Source organism: Taeniopygia guttata, chromosome 13, assembly GCF_048771995.1.
Source record: "Taeniopygia guttata chromosome 13, bTaeGut7.mat, whole genome shotgun sequence".
NCBI lineage: Eukaryota > Metazoa > Chordata > Aves > Passeriformes > Estrildidae > Taeniopygia > Taeniopygia guttata.
Window position 1 is genome coordinate 1261770 of NC_133038.1, and position 15766 is coordinate 1277535.

The 15766-nt window shown below is 40.6% G+C and overlaps 1 protein-coding gene across 1 annotated transcript in view; it reads right to left on the bottom strand.

Annotated features, from left to right (window-relative positions):
• FSTL4 (follistatin like 4) overlaps positions 1 to 15274 on the bottom strand; it is a 350321-nt gene extending 335047 nt beyond the window's left edge. The window contains exon 1 of the mRNA XM_072935370.1: positions 15078 to 15274. The gene's annotated coding sequence lies outside the window, so the exon portion shown is untranslated. The remainder of the gene's footprint in view (positions 1 to 15077) is intronic.
• Positions 15275 to 15766: the final 492 nt, after the last annotated feature.

The following is a 15766-nucleotide window of genomic DNA, read 5'->3' on the forward strand; positions in this document are numbered from 1 at the left end:
GTTGGATGACTTTCCTGCTACCCCAACCTCCGACCTTGCTCCGTGCCCACCAGAGCTTGCACCAGCACAACTGCTCCTCATTATGCTCCAGAGAGAGCTACAGCTTCTCACAGAGGTGAGCAAATTGGAGGAGTTTTGATCACAATTCTCCATATCAAAAGGCAAAACACATTTCTTAAGAGAAGATTATTTATCTTCCCAGGGGAGCCCACTTTTGAAACTGGGCTCAGTTTCAAAATTTAGGATTGCGTTTTATACTGTTTCATCTTCTGCCTTGCTGAGTCCTTCACTCGTTTTAGATTTTGAAAAAGACTTCTACCTTTCAGCAAAGTCCCAATTAACCAGTCCTCTGAGAGAAAGCCCTCTGTTCCTTCAGGAGGAAACCTGGACAACCACCAAAATTATTTTTAACTATACTATAACGTGCCGGTACAAATTCCACTTTCCTACATAGCCTTTCAAGTCATATAAAAAATGACAACAAGTGATAAAAACTGGGAAGCAGCAGCCACTGAGGGCATCAGAAAAAACTCTCACTAGGCAGGAGATAAATCCAACATTATAAATTAGCACCATAAATATTATACACATTTGAAATGATTTATACACTTATTTTATCTGAGCCAGGCATTTTTTGCTTTCTAAGGAGGGAGAAGAATAACCAGAGGATACCCATCCATCCCAGCTACTGCTGCCTGGATCTGGAAATTTCTGCTCGCCTGTTACAATAATGCCAGAGAGCTCTCCAGGGGGGTTTTATCTGTAGATCACCACATGCTTATACAAATGTCAATAAATTGGAGGTTTGTCCTAAGGGCAAATTTGCCTCATTCAATCTGGTGTTTCAGTGCTTCTGCTGCCCTTGTACATCAGAATTGTAATGCAGCTGCTGTATCAAGAAGCTGTAAAACCCAGACACCTTTGCCTATGGTTTCCTTCTTTTTATTCTTCCTTCCTCCCTTGCGAACTTCACATCACCTTTTATACTTTATCATTGTGCTGCATAATCACTATCTCTGCAGAATTGCTGGGCTCGCCACAGCGCCTAATACCAAATATGAAATATTGCACTGTGCACCCATGCAAAAGGCCAGTTTTCATTAATCAGATATTCAGAAGAGTCAGTGCTCTGTTATAATAAAAGCTCAGAAACCAGAGTGTGAGGAAAAACAGATAAGATGAAGTTTTACCATGTGACATGCTGAAAAAGTTCCCACCAGGAAAATCTCAGCAGCTCATTTCAGAGCAGCCATCAGCTGGCTCCTGGTGCTGGTGGATGCTGTGTGCCTCTATCACAAATGAAGGTGAACAGCAGCAAATACCTGCCTCTCACTAGTAAATACATCCTCCCTTGCTTCCTTACCTGCTGGCATCAGGCACTCTAGAATCTGGCACAGGAGGTGTTGCAGTACACTTGGAGGTACCAGTGCACTGAGGGAATGAGCTGTTTTAACCACTCACTGCAGAACAGCAGAAAATGATGCTTTTGCTTTGTAAACCTGGTTTAATTCTACCTGGTAACAGCCAAGAGGATGAGAAGCAGCTACAAACACCTCCAGAATCAGTGAACCAAATCAGGGGGGGAACCTGGAATATCCCCCAGCTGCCAGCCTGGAGAAACTGAGTTGTGCCAAAACCAGCTCTTACATTCATGACTTATTCATTAATAAATCAATGCTCTCAATGTCCACACCCACCAAAGCACCGCGTGCTGCTCACCAAGGACTGCCACCCCTCTATGCCCTTAACTGTCCACTTCCCAAAAAGAAGTCATTTCCCAAAACAAGTCATTTCCCAAACTGACAGGTCTAACTGAATTCTAAATTTTAATTATATTTTACGCAGTACTGCAGAAAAGTGGACACTGAAAGATTATCTGACTGGGAGCTAAGCAATAGAAATCCATAAATCATGCTGGCAGGTGTGTAGTTTCCCTGTGAGGTAGTGCTTGTGGGAGTAGCTGTTCCTAGCAGAGGCACTGCTGGAGTCTCAGCTCAGTGGGTGCAGTGGCTGTTCACTTCACCAGCATCTCCATCCTGGATTTACAGCCCTTTCCCAAGGGACACAGAGGCAGAGGTGAAGGTTTACCACTGCCAAAGCTCACCTGGGGATCCAGCAAAAGATTTGGGGCTTGGATCCTATATGATAAAAAATACTGCTATTAATAAGAATGAATACGTAAAATAGTGAATAAATACATACAGACAGAAGTAACAGGCAGCAATAACATAGAGAGATTACGTGCTGTTAATTAAATCTGCAGCAAGCACAATGACAGGAAAACAATAAGAAATTAATTTATCGTCTAAATAGCAAATGAAACTAATGGATGTTTGGGGCATTTTTGACAGCAAAGGGAAAAAAGCCACATGAAGCAGGAAATTAGACTACTTTTCCAGACTCTACAAGGTCCAATTAGGCAGAACAATTAGCAAAGCTTTCAACAGATAAAAATAGAAGAGCTTGTGGTCACACTGCTGGATTTTACCTCACACTCAGGTGCGTTAATGGAGCCTTATGCAGGATTTTGCCAGACATGTCAGCTCTATTCCCAACTGGAATAGACTGATGGAGCTCAGTGGAAGTGGGACAGTTTATACTAGCTCAGATTTAATGGTAAAAACAATGTTTGCTTATGAATAGATCCCTTGTGCCAAAAGATGAGCTCGTTTCAAACTTTAAAAAAGATTTTACATCTCCTTCAGCTGTGAATCAAGAGGAATGTACAGGAGAGTTTTCCTTAAAGCTACTGAAGCCTGGTTTAAGTCAGGAAGAACCAAGACACCTAACTCTCAATTCAAGGAGTTACTTCCTGAAATGCTTTTTTTCCCAACAATCAATGGCTAAAAATCCACAAATCCAAATGGGCAAAACTATAGAGGAAAGGGTATTTTGCTTTAGAGACACTTAAATACTTGACTTTTACTGTTCAGATTTAATGTAAAACATGAAATAGATATAGAAATATATCAACGCTGACATATTTCACAACACCATCTAAACAGTGGCTGTGTTGGTCAAGTAATCTTGTAATTACCAGCTTTCCTAACTGTAAAAAAAAAGGAGCTCAGCACAAGTAGGTGTGGAAACATTTCAGAAAGGAGCTGGAAAAAATAATTCTTTGTGTATTTTGCATATTAATGCCGCTCTCACTGTTCTCTAGGCTCTTACATTTAATTCCAGTGGTTTCAACCACATCAGGATAATCAATCATTGCTTAAGAAATGTAATTAACTCCTACAAGAAACTATTCATGAAGGGAATTAAAAAATTTACTGTCTGAGGCTAAACTTGGGGTTACTTATAGATTTTTTTTTTCCCTACTACAGAGCTTTTCTGGTGTTGGCACGTGATCTAACTCTGCGAGTGCTGCTCAGGTTATCTGCGGCTGAGGACAGGGACAACCAGACCTTAGCAGGAAAGAGAGGACAGAAGGACATTTTGGGGAGTTTTTTGGTAATTTTTAGGGTTGTGTGGGATTTTCCTGTGGGAGACAAGGCGAGGTGAAGGCAGATTGTCTTTGTGCTCTGGAGCTTCCAGGTACTTTTACAGTATATATTCTGCAAAGATCCTTTAAAAGGAAAAGAGCATAAATTTAACTCAGTAATGAAGCTGCCCATGAAGAGGCAGATTTTATTTTACACAAACTCCCCAAAAGTCCCGATTGACAAAGCCTTTGCCTGTGTCACATAGGTGATGCAGGACAGCTTCCAGCTGGAAAGTTGGGAGTTGTTTCCCACCCATGGAGATGAAGCACCAAGCCAGATAATATCTATTTGCAACAAATATCATATTTTCACCCATGGAAGGACCACAAACTTAACTCTTTGTCAAATTCAAAATACAAAGATTCTAAAACCCAGCTTGGGGACTCAGTTAAAACTTTTTTCAGAAACGTCATAAATAAAGACTTAAATCATCACAAGAAGTTCTTCTCCACTAGATATCGTCCTAGTCAGCTTCTATTATGCTCTGACATACAATTTAAATGGGAGTTAAAAGATAAATATTCACCAGTAATTTGATTTTATTAAAGGATCCTTAAAAATACCCCTGACACACACTTTGAACAAGACTATTGTTTTGCAGCTGCTTGAACTGTGGCATTTACCATGCAAATAACAATAAAAGCAAAGGAGAGAACCAGCAAAGGGACAGCAAATAAACATTACTGCCATTCAGCTTTCTCTGGACCAGACATAGACTAGGCATTAAAGAAAAGAAAATTCAAAATAACTTTGACTTGAAGAGTTTTTGCCAAACTTCAGCTCTCTGAGGGCTTTTCTTGTTCTCATTTGCAAGCACAACCTGCCATGGTGTTGCTGGCCCCAGTGAGGATATCCTGTGGGATATTCCAGGCAAAGAGCAGCATCTCCCCAAAAGAGGGGTGGAAAATCTCCCAACAGGAAGGGGATTGGTACCTCCTTCTCCAAAACACCTCATCTCACCAATTTCCCTGTTAGCTCCTGAAGGGCCCTGTAGTCACACAGAGAGGCTTTAACAGATGGAGCAACCAGCTGGAAGTTGGATACTACTTTCCCTATAACTGGACACATACAGAGCTCTATTAAATTTTAAATTTTAATCAGCGAATGTCAAGTTCAAAATTACACTTAAGCCTCTGATTTTAAGGTTTGGGGAAATGAAATATATTATCAGTCATAAATGCCCTTTATTTGAAGGAGAGGGAGCGTGATTCCTGTTTTACAAAGCAGGCACATAGGCAAGTCTTTTCCCCTCTACCCTCATAAAACATGGGAATTTCATATGAAATACTTGAAGTAGGGTATCACACTATCAGGCCAATTCAATGACTGTCAAAAATAAAATAATAAAAAAAAAATAATAGGCAAAACCAGCCCTACCTGAGGCTTTTATGTGCAAAACCTTAACAATATCAAGTGTAACTCAAACCAGCATTTCTGCTGCTCACAAGTCTTTCCTGTAAATGCTCATGAGCTCTCAAATAATATATCATAAAATAATGTCTCATAGGATATAATATAACAAGACCAGAGAAGCAGCACCCTAGTCAGACCGCAGGAGGCCACCAGCATCTCTCCTGTTCTTATGAGCCAATTACCCTCCAATTACTGTGACAGAACTACAGCTCCCAGCCACCCCTGGCATAAGGGCACAGCCTGAGCCCACCCTGTGCCCTGGGGCTGCAGTGAAAGTGATGGGCAGATGGAGCCCAGCACCTCTCCTGATGTACTCACACAGCATTCCCACCCTTTGGGAGGATGAGGATGGGCACTCCAAACCTGCTGTGCCCCTCTGGTCACAAGGGCTCCAGGAGTTTATAGCTTCTTTTATAGGTATCATCAGCCACCGCTGCCCTAGGTAGGATTTCTTCATCTGCTTTTACTATGTATGATAATGGGGTTTTAAGAATTCATTCTCAGACAATAATTTTCATATTTGTGAAAAACTATGGGACTATCTGAACATATAAGCAGAGCAGGATATTAAAATTGTAATAACCCTCACTTCAGAAACTGCCAATTTTTGCACCCAGGAAAGGAAAAGGGCTTCTCAGGGGCTTGAGAGTCTGGAGTAAAGCTTCTGTGGCTGGCTTCAGCTCTGCCCAGGAGAGCATTATGGAGCTCAAAGGTGCAGAAGAACACAAAGTCCTCAAACATTTCCTTCTGTTATAGAGATTCTTTCTACACAGCGATGCTAAGCTCTAACCTGATCATGACAACCCTGATTCCACTTGAAAATCCAGGATGTTTTATTTTTTATCCTTTTTTTTTTTTTTCCTTAAGAGTGAAATCTGTAAAGCAGAAGAGTTCAGACTCAGATTTGTGGCATACAGTCACTTCTGCTGTAATCTTTGCTTCTTTCCTGCCATAACTAGAGAGGAACCTAAGATGCAGAGCTTTCATTTGAATTTCATTCCTTGCATTTCAGCAGGGGGGCATCCAACCTCCTGGCACCAGCCTGCTGCAGGCAGAACCCAAGCCATGGAGCACCAGCCCACACAGGCATCAAAGCAAGGGGCTGGAGGGAAAAGGGAATATCTGTCTCAGCTGTCCATGTGCAGATACAGAATTTTTAACACAGGAAGAAACAAAGGGGAAAGAATCTTTAGGATTATTAAATGTAACTTCCCACCTCCACTTCCCAGAAGTTGAACTTCAGTGTCTGCTGTGATGCAGAGCCCCAGATCTGGGCTCAGGACTAATCTGAGACGGGGTTAACCCAAAGGAGTAATTAGAGTCCACAGTCTCTTGGCTGGCACCAAGGCACAATCTGAGTGACCAGAGAACTGGATCAATAGCAAAGCCTGCACTCTTTTGAGACGATATTAAAATTGTAATAAGTCAGGGTAAGTCACACATTTTGGCACACTTGATGCAAATAAAGAGAAACACCTTTGGATTTCCGTTTCTGAGCTCAAATAGTCCTGACAATGTAAGAAAATGAAGAAGTGCCAAGTGAGTATCTATAGACAAGCACAGGGCTATTGCTGACAGAGTCATCACCTCAGAGCCCAAGTAAACTTTTCCAAGAGGTTCCAGCTGTTCAAAGGGAGCAAGGGCCTGGAGAGACAGGACAAGAGGGAATGGCTTCACACCAACAGCAGGGAGGGTTATACTAGATATTAGGAAGAAATTCTTCCTTGTGAGGGTGGTGCCCAGAGAAGCTGTGGCTGCCCCATCCCAGAAGTGTTCAAGGACAGGTTGGATGCAGCCTGGAGAAACCTGGGATAGTGGACCCATGGCAGGGAGGTTTGAATGAGATGATTTTTAAGATCCCTTCCAACCCAGATCATTCTATGGTTCTATGATTAGGCATGTAAGAAACAATATTGTGGTCATTACATAGAGCTTTTATGAAAAGAAAAAATGTCCCTCTCTAGATAAGGTCATGTCTGCCAGAGAGGATTAGAAAACCCTGTGGAGACAAAATAAACTGCCCAAAATCCCCCTCTGGGTCCTGACACAGCACTATCATACCCTGCCAAGACCTTTCAGACTGTTTTCTTCAGGATTTGAGAAAAGAACAGAGAGGTGTCTATCCAACAGACCACGTACTCTGGTAATAAACTTATCAGCCATGAAACAATCAAGGGATATTTTATACAACACAAATGAGGTTGGCACTTTATTACACAGATAAACAGATTGAGATAGGATCCACCTAAATACTTATTTATAGTTTTGTCATAAAAGTTAGCAATGAATACTGTTCTAAATTTACGTGGTCTGTCTTCCAGGTTATCAGTGAAGGGCAGGATGCAATTTCTAATTACTCATATATTACATTTATTGCTAATAAAACAGATTTATTCTTTTTTATTATTTTCTCAAGGCACTTAGTGAAGGCTTTGATGATTGAGAGCACAGTTTTTAACAGAACTGGTCATTTGACTTCAAAATACAAATTCTTCATATCTAAAAAAGCGTATTAAAACAAAAAAAAAAACCAAAAATATACAAACAAACACAAACAAACAAAAAAAAACCACAAAACAAAAAAAACCCCAAGAAACCAAACAAACCAAAAACAAATGGAGGATAGCAATGAGGTTAAGCTGTCAATTCTCCCTATTCTCCACACCATTTAGCAAGAAGACAGACAGACTTGGGTCACTTAACCTTTTGGAAGCTCATTTCTTCTACCTGCTCTGCCAGCTATAGTCCTCTCTCCAGCACTCCAGCCTAGGGGAGGACGAGGTTTATTTAAGCACAGCACATGTGCTAGTCTGCCTTCCTATTCATCACACTCTGGCATGAAGTCTCCTGATAGTTTTTTGTTCATTTGTCCATAGACTCAAAAAAAACCCATGGAAAGCCTGAAAGGAAGCTTGGGAAAGGTTAATTGGTTTCGTTGACCATCTGTTTGTGCCATGAATAAATGCTGAGAATAATGTGTAACAAATGGCATCTACAAGGATTAAATAAATCAGCTCTGTGGATTAGAAATAACCTATGGACTGTGTTAATGGAGTACAAATCTGTGTAATAAAATCAGCCCTACTGAGCTGTGGAGATTGTGACCTTTAGGGGATAGAGAAAATGTGGATTCCCAGGAAACCTGAGGTGAACTATGAAAATGTAACTGCATTATGGTCCAGCAAAACTTGAGCAAACATCTGGAGAACACATGGAGGACAGTGACTAATCCCACTTGATTCCAAAAAGTAGCAACAAACCTGCAATCTCTTCTGGTGTTTTATTTTCTCTTTGTCCCACCCCATTTTGAAGCAGTACTTTTAACAAGTTCTATACTGATAAAGTTTACATATTTAGGTTTTAATACTCCTTCCCATGCTTTCCTTCTTTCTTTTTAGTTCTAGAAGAGTTCAATGGACCTCACTGAATGTGGCTCCATCTCTCTGCAGACCATGATCCTTGGGAGCCAAAATCACCCAGGTGTTTCTTGAAACAAACATCATGGGTTAGCAAATCAGAGTTATTTGAATTACTTGACAACAGAAACTTTTCAGAATTGTCTAAATAACTCAAAGAGGTACATGCCTCCTTTCAAACACAACAAAACTTTTAGCAACAATCATGGAGCTCTTTGTTGAATTGGGGTTGCCTTTATCTGTAGGTATGAAACTAAATCATCTATAATGTAGCTAAACCTCATTTCTTTAATCCACTGAAAATTATGTAGCTCAATGCCAGAAAATAGGAATACTTGATAAACAGATTAAGTTGCAAGTGAAAGTGGCAGTATTGTCCAAATTGTGGAGAACAAAGGTGTCTCTGACTGAAAGGCCATTTTTGACCATCTCTGAGATGCTTTACCTGCTTAAGCCAATTTTGCATCATTAATGCATTTAATTGTCTGTTCAGAACAACTGGAAAGTGTTCAAACCAAGAAAGTGGCAGAAAAATCAGCAACTGAAATTCTTGTAACTTTCTCCCCGGAAATTCCTGGGCATCTCATGGCAGAAATAAGTCCACACTGCTTTCTGCATAGACCTTCTTGCCATGAGCAGCATCAACCCTTCCATCCTTAGAGCATCCTGCAGATGTTATTTTAACAATACCACAAAACCATGCTTTGATTCTTGTTTAATTAGCAGAATAGGGACATGCACACCAGCCCTTTAGACCTGCAGGCATGAGAACTGCTCAAGAGTAGATCTCCCAAAGGAAATCCTCTGCAGCAAGAAGATAGTTGTAAATTTTGCCTCTAAAGCCTACTGAAGCCAAGACAAGGTCCAGACTCCAGTAGCTGTGCCCCAGGTTAGTTTTCTCTGTGAGTGCCACAAAAATCACTTAGTAACAGAGGTATTAGAAGTCCCATCTATTCTAACTACACAATGATGCATAGACAGCTGAAATCAGCCCCACAGGACGTGACACGACATAACAAGAAGAAAATTAAGTGAAGTGGAATATTTCTTCAGAGAACAGCTCCCCTTTTCTCTTGGGCTTCCTTGGGATTTACAGTTGATATGAATGGCTGCAGCCTTAGTGTTAAAATTTATCCACTTAGGAGGAATCTTATAAAACTTAGAGGAGAAAATAATTCAAATATATTACAATAATCTCAAAGAAAACCAACAAACAAAAGTCCTATGGGGAAAAAGGAGAAATTTTATACCAGCAGGATTCATATTAGCGAGCTTTCAAGCCTATTATTTTAGATGAACTCCCATTGCTAATGCAGATAGCAAAAAAAACCTCAGCAAAGATGAATGTTCTGCCAGAGTCACAGATGAGTTACAACAGGTCTTAGAATACACCCTCTTTCCTTGGAATAGACTGTCTGTTCCTGCACATCAAACTTCTCTGGGACGCAGCACTGAGGTGGGGAGATGAAGAGTCATGACTGCTCTCCTCTGAATTTCATTCTCAAAACCATAAATATCACTCATAAGGAGTAACATTTTTAATATAAATTAGGTAGAGTGAGCCATAAAATTACAAGAAGACTTAGTCAAGATCAAGCAGAGGGGGAACTCAGTGTAACGTCTTGCTTAAAAGCCACCCATGGTAGTGCAGGAGAAAGTGCAGGGATTGAGTGTCCTTGCCAGGAAGGAGGTGATCTGTAACAGGGAGAAATGGGCTATCTACTTCAAATAAAAGAAATGCTGAGTTTTGGACTTTCCCCAAACTTTTAATGGGATAAAAAAAAAAAAAAAAAAAAAAAAAAACCCGAATACAAAAAATGTCATAATATGGTGCCTGGATTATGTCTTCAAAATGTATGTGTAGATAGTAAGAGAAAAACAACAGAAAATATTCTGTTGTTCTGCATAGGGGTCCAGAATGGGCCAAACTTGGTATGATGTGATTGTACAAGTTTTGGTAGAGCCACAAGGTATTGTGGGATGGTTTTCCTCATGGAGAAGGGTAGAAGAGCATTCAAAATACAACATCCATATAGGAACCAGGTGAGACAGGCCGGTATATTGTCAGATGCTTGATTCATTTCAGCAGGTTTAGTTTAGAAAAAGCGTTTTGCTTGATATTTTCATAGAAAATTCCAGACCAGTCCTTGAAAACACTAACATGAAAAAATGAATTGAATAGAAGCACTTTACAAGTTCAAGTGACAAGCTTAGATCTCCCATACAACTGTATCAAGAGGCATTAGCTAGATATATGTCCAAGTACACAGTGAACATGCTCTGAAAATAGACAAATGATTGATGATTAATGATCAGCTTATTAGAGGTGACAGTAGCTAATGTAGTGTCTCTTGCTCATGCACTGCTCAAAACAGAATTCCACTGTAAACCTGAGAAAAAAATAACTGCACATTGCCTGGTTTCATGACTTTGCCCTTGAGAGCACTCCCCTTGCAGGGCATCTCTCCAGGTTTACAGGATCCACTGGAGACCAACAACCCAAGGGAAATATTTGATCTACCAGCCTGCTTCCAACTTTTTTCCTAGCAGAACTGCCTCCAGGAGCCCAAGGGCAGCCTTTCTGACAGACAGCCTCTACGGGCACACCACTCACAGCTCGGAACCCAGAGCTCCAGCACCACAATGAACCCCCCCCTCCTTGTTTCTGGGCATTCGTGATGAGCACACCCCAGTGTCACCAGCTCCAGAGTAACCTTGTACGAGCACACAACCTTCAGCAAACCCAGAAATCAGTCACATCCTGTTCGTGCACAGAAACCTATACTCCAATGTGTCGGAAAGTTGAGATTTACTCATTCCTTGTGCCAGAATTATTGATCCCAGGAGCAGCTGTAACCTTTGGAAACTATATTTCTCAATAGCACTCAGCAAAGAGAGTGAATAGGATCTCAAAGGACCAGAAGCCTGAGAAATCCAGCGTGAATGTAGAGTCTATTTTTAAATGTCTATAGAAATGCATTACCTTTAAAACTAACGACATCATTTTTTCCTGGCCTTCTCAATGAATCAATGGAAGCTTTGTCTCTGGAAGCAGAGCTTGGCTCTGACTTCTGGTGTTTCAAGAGTTCCTTGAACCACCTACCTGAAGACCAGCTGTCTATTTTTAAGAAACTATAAGAATAGCAGATGGATTTTAAACCCAGGAAGTTAAATAACATAGTTATTGGGAAAACCACTAGTTGTGCATGACATGCCACAGAGCCTACAAAAAACACTGTCAGGGCATATCCATGTTTGAGCTGCAGTAAGAAGAAGAAAAAACACACAGAACCAAAAGCAATGTGATTTTTCTTAGGAGCGAGTTGAAAGAAAATAAACTCTGATAGAAAGCACTGCACCTTAGATTTCTTCTAAACAGATTCCCAGGGACTTATTATTTATTTATTTATTTATTTATTTGCGCTAAGAATAGAACAACTTAGGAGAAATACTGTGTTGGAATCAATGAGCTGTAACTTCCAAACCAAGATTGTGTCTGATTATTCCATTTCAGGTAAACTGCTGGTGTGAATTGTGAGAGGGGTCTCATCTATTGCACTAACTGGAGAATTTAATCGTTGCATGTTTACTGAGCTAATGTTTGATGGGACCTCTCAAAGCAGCACATTCTGCACTTCAGTTAACTCATTAACCACCATCCCATCAACTGTTCTCTCCCTGATTCTGGTGTTGCAGAATAATCCTTGCCAAAACCCCTTAATTAGTCAGGGGCCTCTTAATGTAAAGATAAACTGCCAGGCTCAATATTTGCACCAGATAATACAGCAAAACCTCCAAAGATCCCCATTTTTACACATTTTCTGTCTGATTTAATCTTATTTGTGCACTAGTTTAAACCTCTCTGCCCTCATTGAATTGGGTTTGTTGATATTTAAGGATGTGATGCAAGAAGCCTCAACAGTACATGGCCAACTCTTTAGTTTAATCATCACCACATTTGTATTTATCCTAACCAGAATCAGGAGCATTACCTGCCACAAACTCACTGCCAATCACCTACTCCACCTACTTCCACAACCTCCTTGGCATACCCAGATCACCCTGATCTTTTGGGTTAATATCTCCCAACCTCATCCCCCACTGATGATACAAAGCATCCATACAGGAACAGACCATATTTCCCTATTTCCCAGTATGCCAATGAAAGTCAAAGGTCTTCTTTCCATTTATGCTTTTTAATTATTCTTTTCCCTCATCCTTTATCCTTTGGAAACACGGCCATTCAACCAGAAAATTGCATAGAAATTATCCACAAGGTTTGAGTTAACAAACCAATGTTCCTGGGGTTAAAACATAGGGTCCCAATGTCAGATATTTCAGCAAAAGGAAAAAAAAAAAACTTCTGGAGCATGGAAGTTGCCAGCCTAGCCCTTCACAGGAAGTTATTCCAAAACTTCTCATAAGATAATAATTTTTTCCCTCTTTGTAATTACACAGCTCCTGTGCATTTTGCCTACAATTTTTCAAAGTTAAATAAAGACATGTTTTGCATCTGGTGCCTATGTACAGAGCTATTTCCCTGTCACTATCACACCATCTGAGTTATTTCAAAGCATTCCTCTTGGCTCTGCATATCCAAGCCCAGCCTTTCTTCCCTGCCAAATCCTAACAAAATAAGTTTAGAGCACAAATGCATCTTACCAGGTTTCTTTATATTCATCAACTGGGCAATGTCTGACAGACTCTAGTATTCAAATCCTGCAGGTCAAACCTCCTTTTTAAAAACTCTGAAAGACAACACCTTTTTGAAACCCCTTTCACAGAAACTCTTGGGTTTTAGCCTGTTTGTGTGGTGGCTTATTGTGGTTTGATGTGTCCAGGTTCAGAGCCATCAGAGCTTGGCTCTGTCAGACATGGTGGAAACTTCTGGCAGCTTCTCACAGAAGCCACTTCTGTGACCCTTCCCTGCTACCAAAACCAGGCTGTGCCAAATCCACACACGGCCTTTGGAGCAGACAGTGCATGAGCAGGCTGACATTGTGTGTAACAGAACAACACCTGATTTACTCACAATTCTTGTCCACTTTGAAGCCTCACAGAGTTACAGGGTGAGCTGCAATCTTCCCGTATGTGTTTGACATCAGGTTCATTACTTATTTTTAGAATCCACTTTTTTATTATTTCAGTCTCACCCCTTTAACTCCTCTAACCCCATGGAACAGCACTAGCATTGGCTGTGAGCCCAGAGCAGGAGTATCTGCTGGGTTTCTTCATTTCCTGGTCAAAAGTTTTCTTTGCTCCTTTGCTTCAGATGAACTCTGTACCTCACCTTGTTCCCCTACATGAGGCTGGGTTTCTTCACTTCCTCATCACAATTTTTCTGTGTGAGGCAGACACAGGATTGAATCGAGTCATGTTTTGGTCACAGTACTTACTTTGGAATCTCAGATTTAAGATATTTCTTTTAATGGAACATCAATCTGTGTAAAACAAAGATTTAAATATTCTGCCTACAGATCACATTGTGCAATGAAAAAAACACATTTATCTTGCATAATGAAGTGGGTTTTTTTAAAAAAACCCAAACTAATTCTATCTCCCACTGAGAAGAGATTTCATATATTCTTTCCACATATGTCAAAAAATATGAAAGGAAGGGGATATTTTTTATCCAGTATATTATTAAACATAATAGTCAGCCACCTCTAGAACCCATCATTGATTGAGATAAATGAAGCTATTTAAAAAAAAAAAAAAGCCTAATGAAGTCTCTTTGGTGCTTCTGAAACTCAGCAGTAAAGATAAATGAGAAACAATTTCTTGATATCCATTATTTTAAATTACAGATATCAGCCTTGCTGCTGTTCTCAAGGTTTATTGAATTTTCATAGAATATCATCCACTTCTACATTCCACACGTGTAATTGAAGCCAGAGCAATGTGTTTTTCTCGGGTGTCAAGTTCCAGATGCAGAGAGATCACCCCTGGCACGCCTGGAGCACACAGGAGGCCACAATCTCCCCAGCCATGGGGCTGTCAGCAGAATGGCAGGCAGGAGAGCCTCACCTCTGCTCTCCCTGCTTATTTGCCAGTGCAAGGACCTGGCAATTCTCATCACAGATATAGCTGTGTCACAACCTTTCACCAGAGAATTAGTTTCTCTTTAGCACAGCGTTGGTTTAAGTAAACAATATTGCTTTAAACCAACATATTGTTGGTTTAACCAAACAATATGGTTTTGGGTTATTGTGGTGGAGAAGTCAAAATTAAAGACAAAAAATTTACAGGTTTTCCCCTTAAAATTATGTGACTGGCTTATAATTCAAAGTATTTTTCTTTTCTTCCTCTGCAGTTTGCTTGGTGCTCTTTCTGCTCTCTCCTCAAAAGACTAAAATACAAAAAAAGCAAAGGCTGCTCTCCTCAAACGTGGGCTCTACACATCAAACCAGAACCCAGCTGGGCCAGCTTTGCCCACAAAGGAGCACTTTGAGCACAGTGCTCACTCTGAGCATGTCCCTGTGATGGGCTCCCTGCTCACTGCCCCCCGAGACAGGCACTGCCACCCCACAGCCCTCCTGCTGCCCAGAGCTTCCACTCACATACAGGAGCAAAAACCGAGTGTATAATTCACAACAGAGAGCCCAATTCACTGCAGGCATAACCCAGAGTCTTTCCAGACCCCCTTTCCTTTGGAATCTCTGAGGACTGTGTCACAGAGCCAGCAAGCTGCATGCAGGATGGGGGCTCTGCCTTCACCCTGCAGAGGGCTGGTCTGGGGACAGTGGAGTGAAATCCTTACCTGATCACTTCCCTGCTTCTCCCCTGGAAGGACAGCTCCCAGCCTTTCCTGCTGAAGCCCTCAGACTAAGAGCATCCTTGTTTTCCATCCTCTGTATTGTAGACACGGAGCAGCACTTGCAAATATCTCAGCAATTGGGAGAAAGTTAATGACACAGCAGGAGGATGCTGCTGCATTTGTCTCTTACACTTTCAGCATTTACTTTATTATATTGGGATGGGAGTAGCAGAGCTGCTACTGAGTAATTTAAATTTAATCATTTATTTTGACACTTTTAACTAGAATGCCAAAAATACCTGCAACTGAGAAGCAGCACTTTATTCTGCACTACCATAAATCTACATTACAAAAATACTCCTCTTAGGTCTACTTTGATTTATCTTTGAGCAAGAGATATCCAGAACTGCATAACGAAACATAATAGTGCTTACATTTAATATGGCATTTTATCTATAGACTGGAAAAGGATCTAAACCTCATTATTATAATCTCTAAAAACATAGAATTTTTAACTTCACAGCATTTTGTAAGAACTTGAGAAATAAGAACTTAATGAGGGCAAAGCTACATTTCTACCATAAGGAATCTTTTGGATCTAAAAAGCTTTTTACATGGTAGAAAATCAAATGTTCTCCTATTAAATGCAGCACATTGCTTATCATTGTCCAGTATTTTGCTAGGGATGTCTG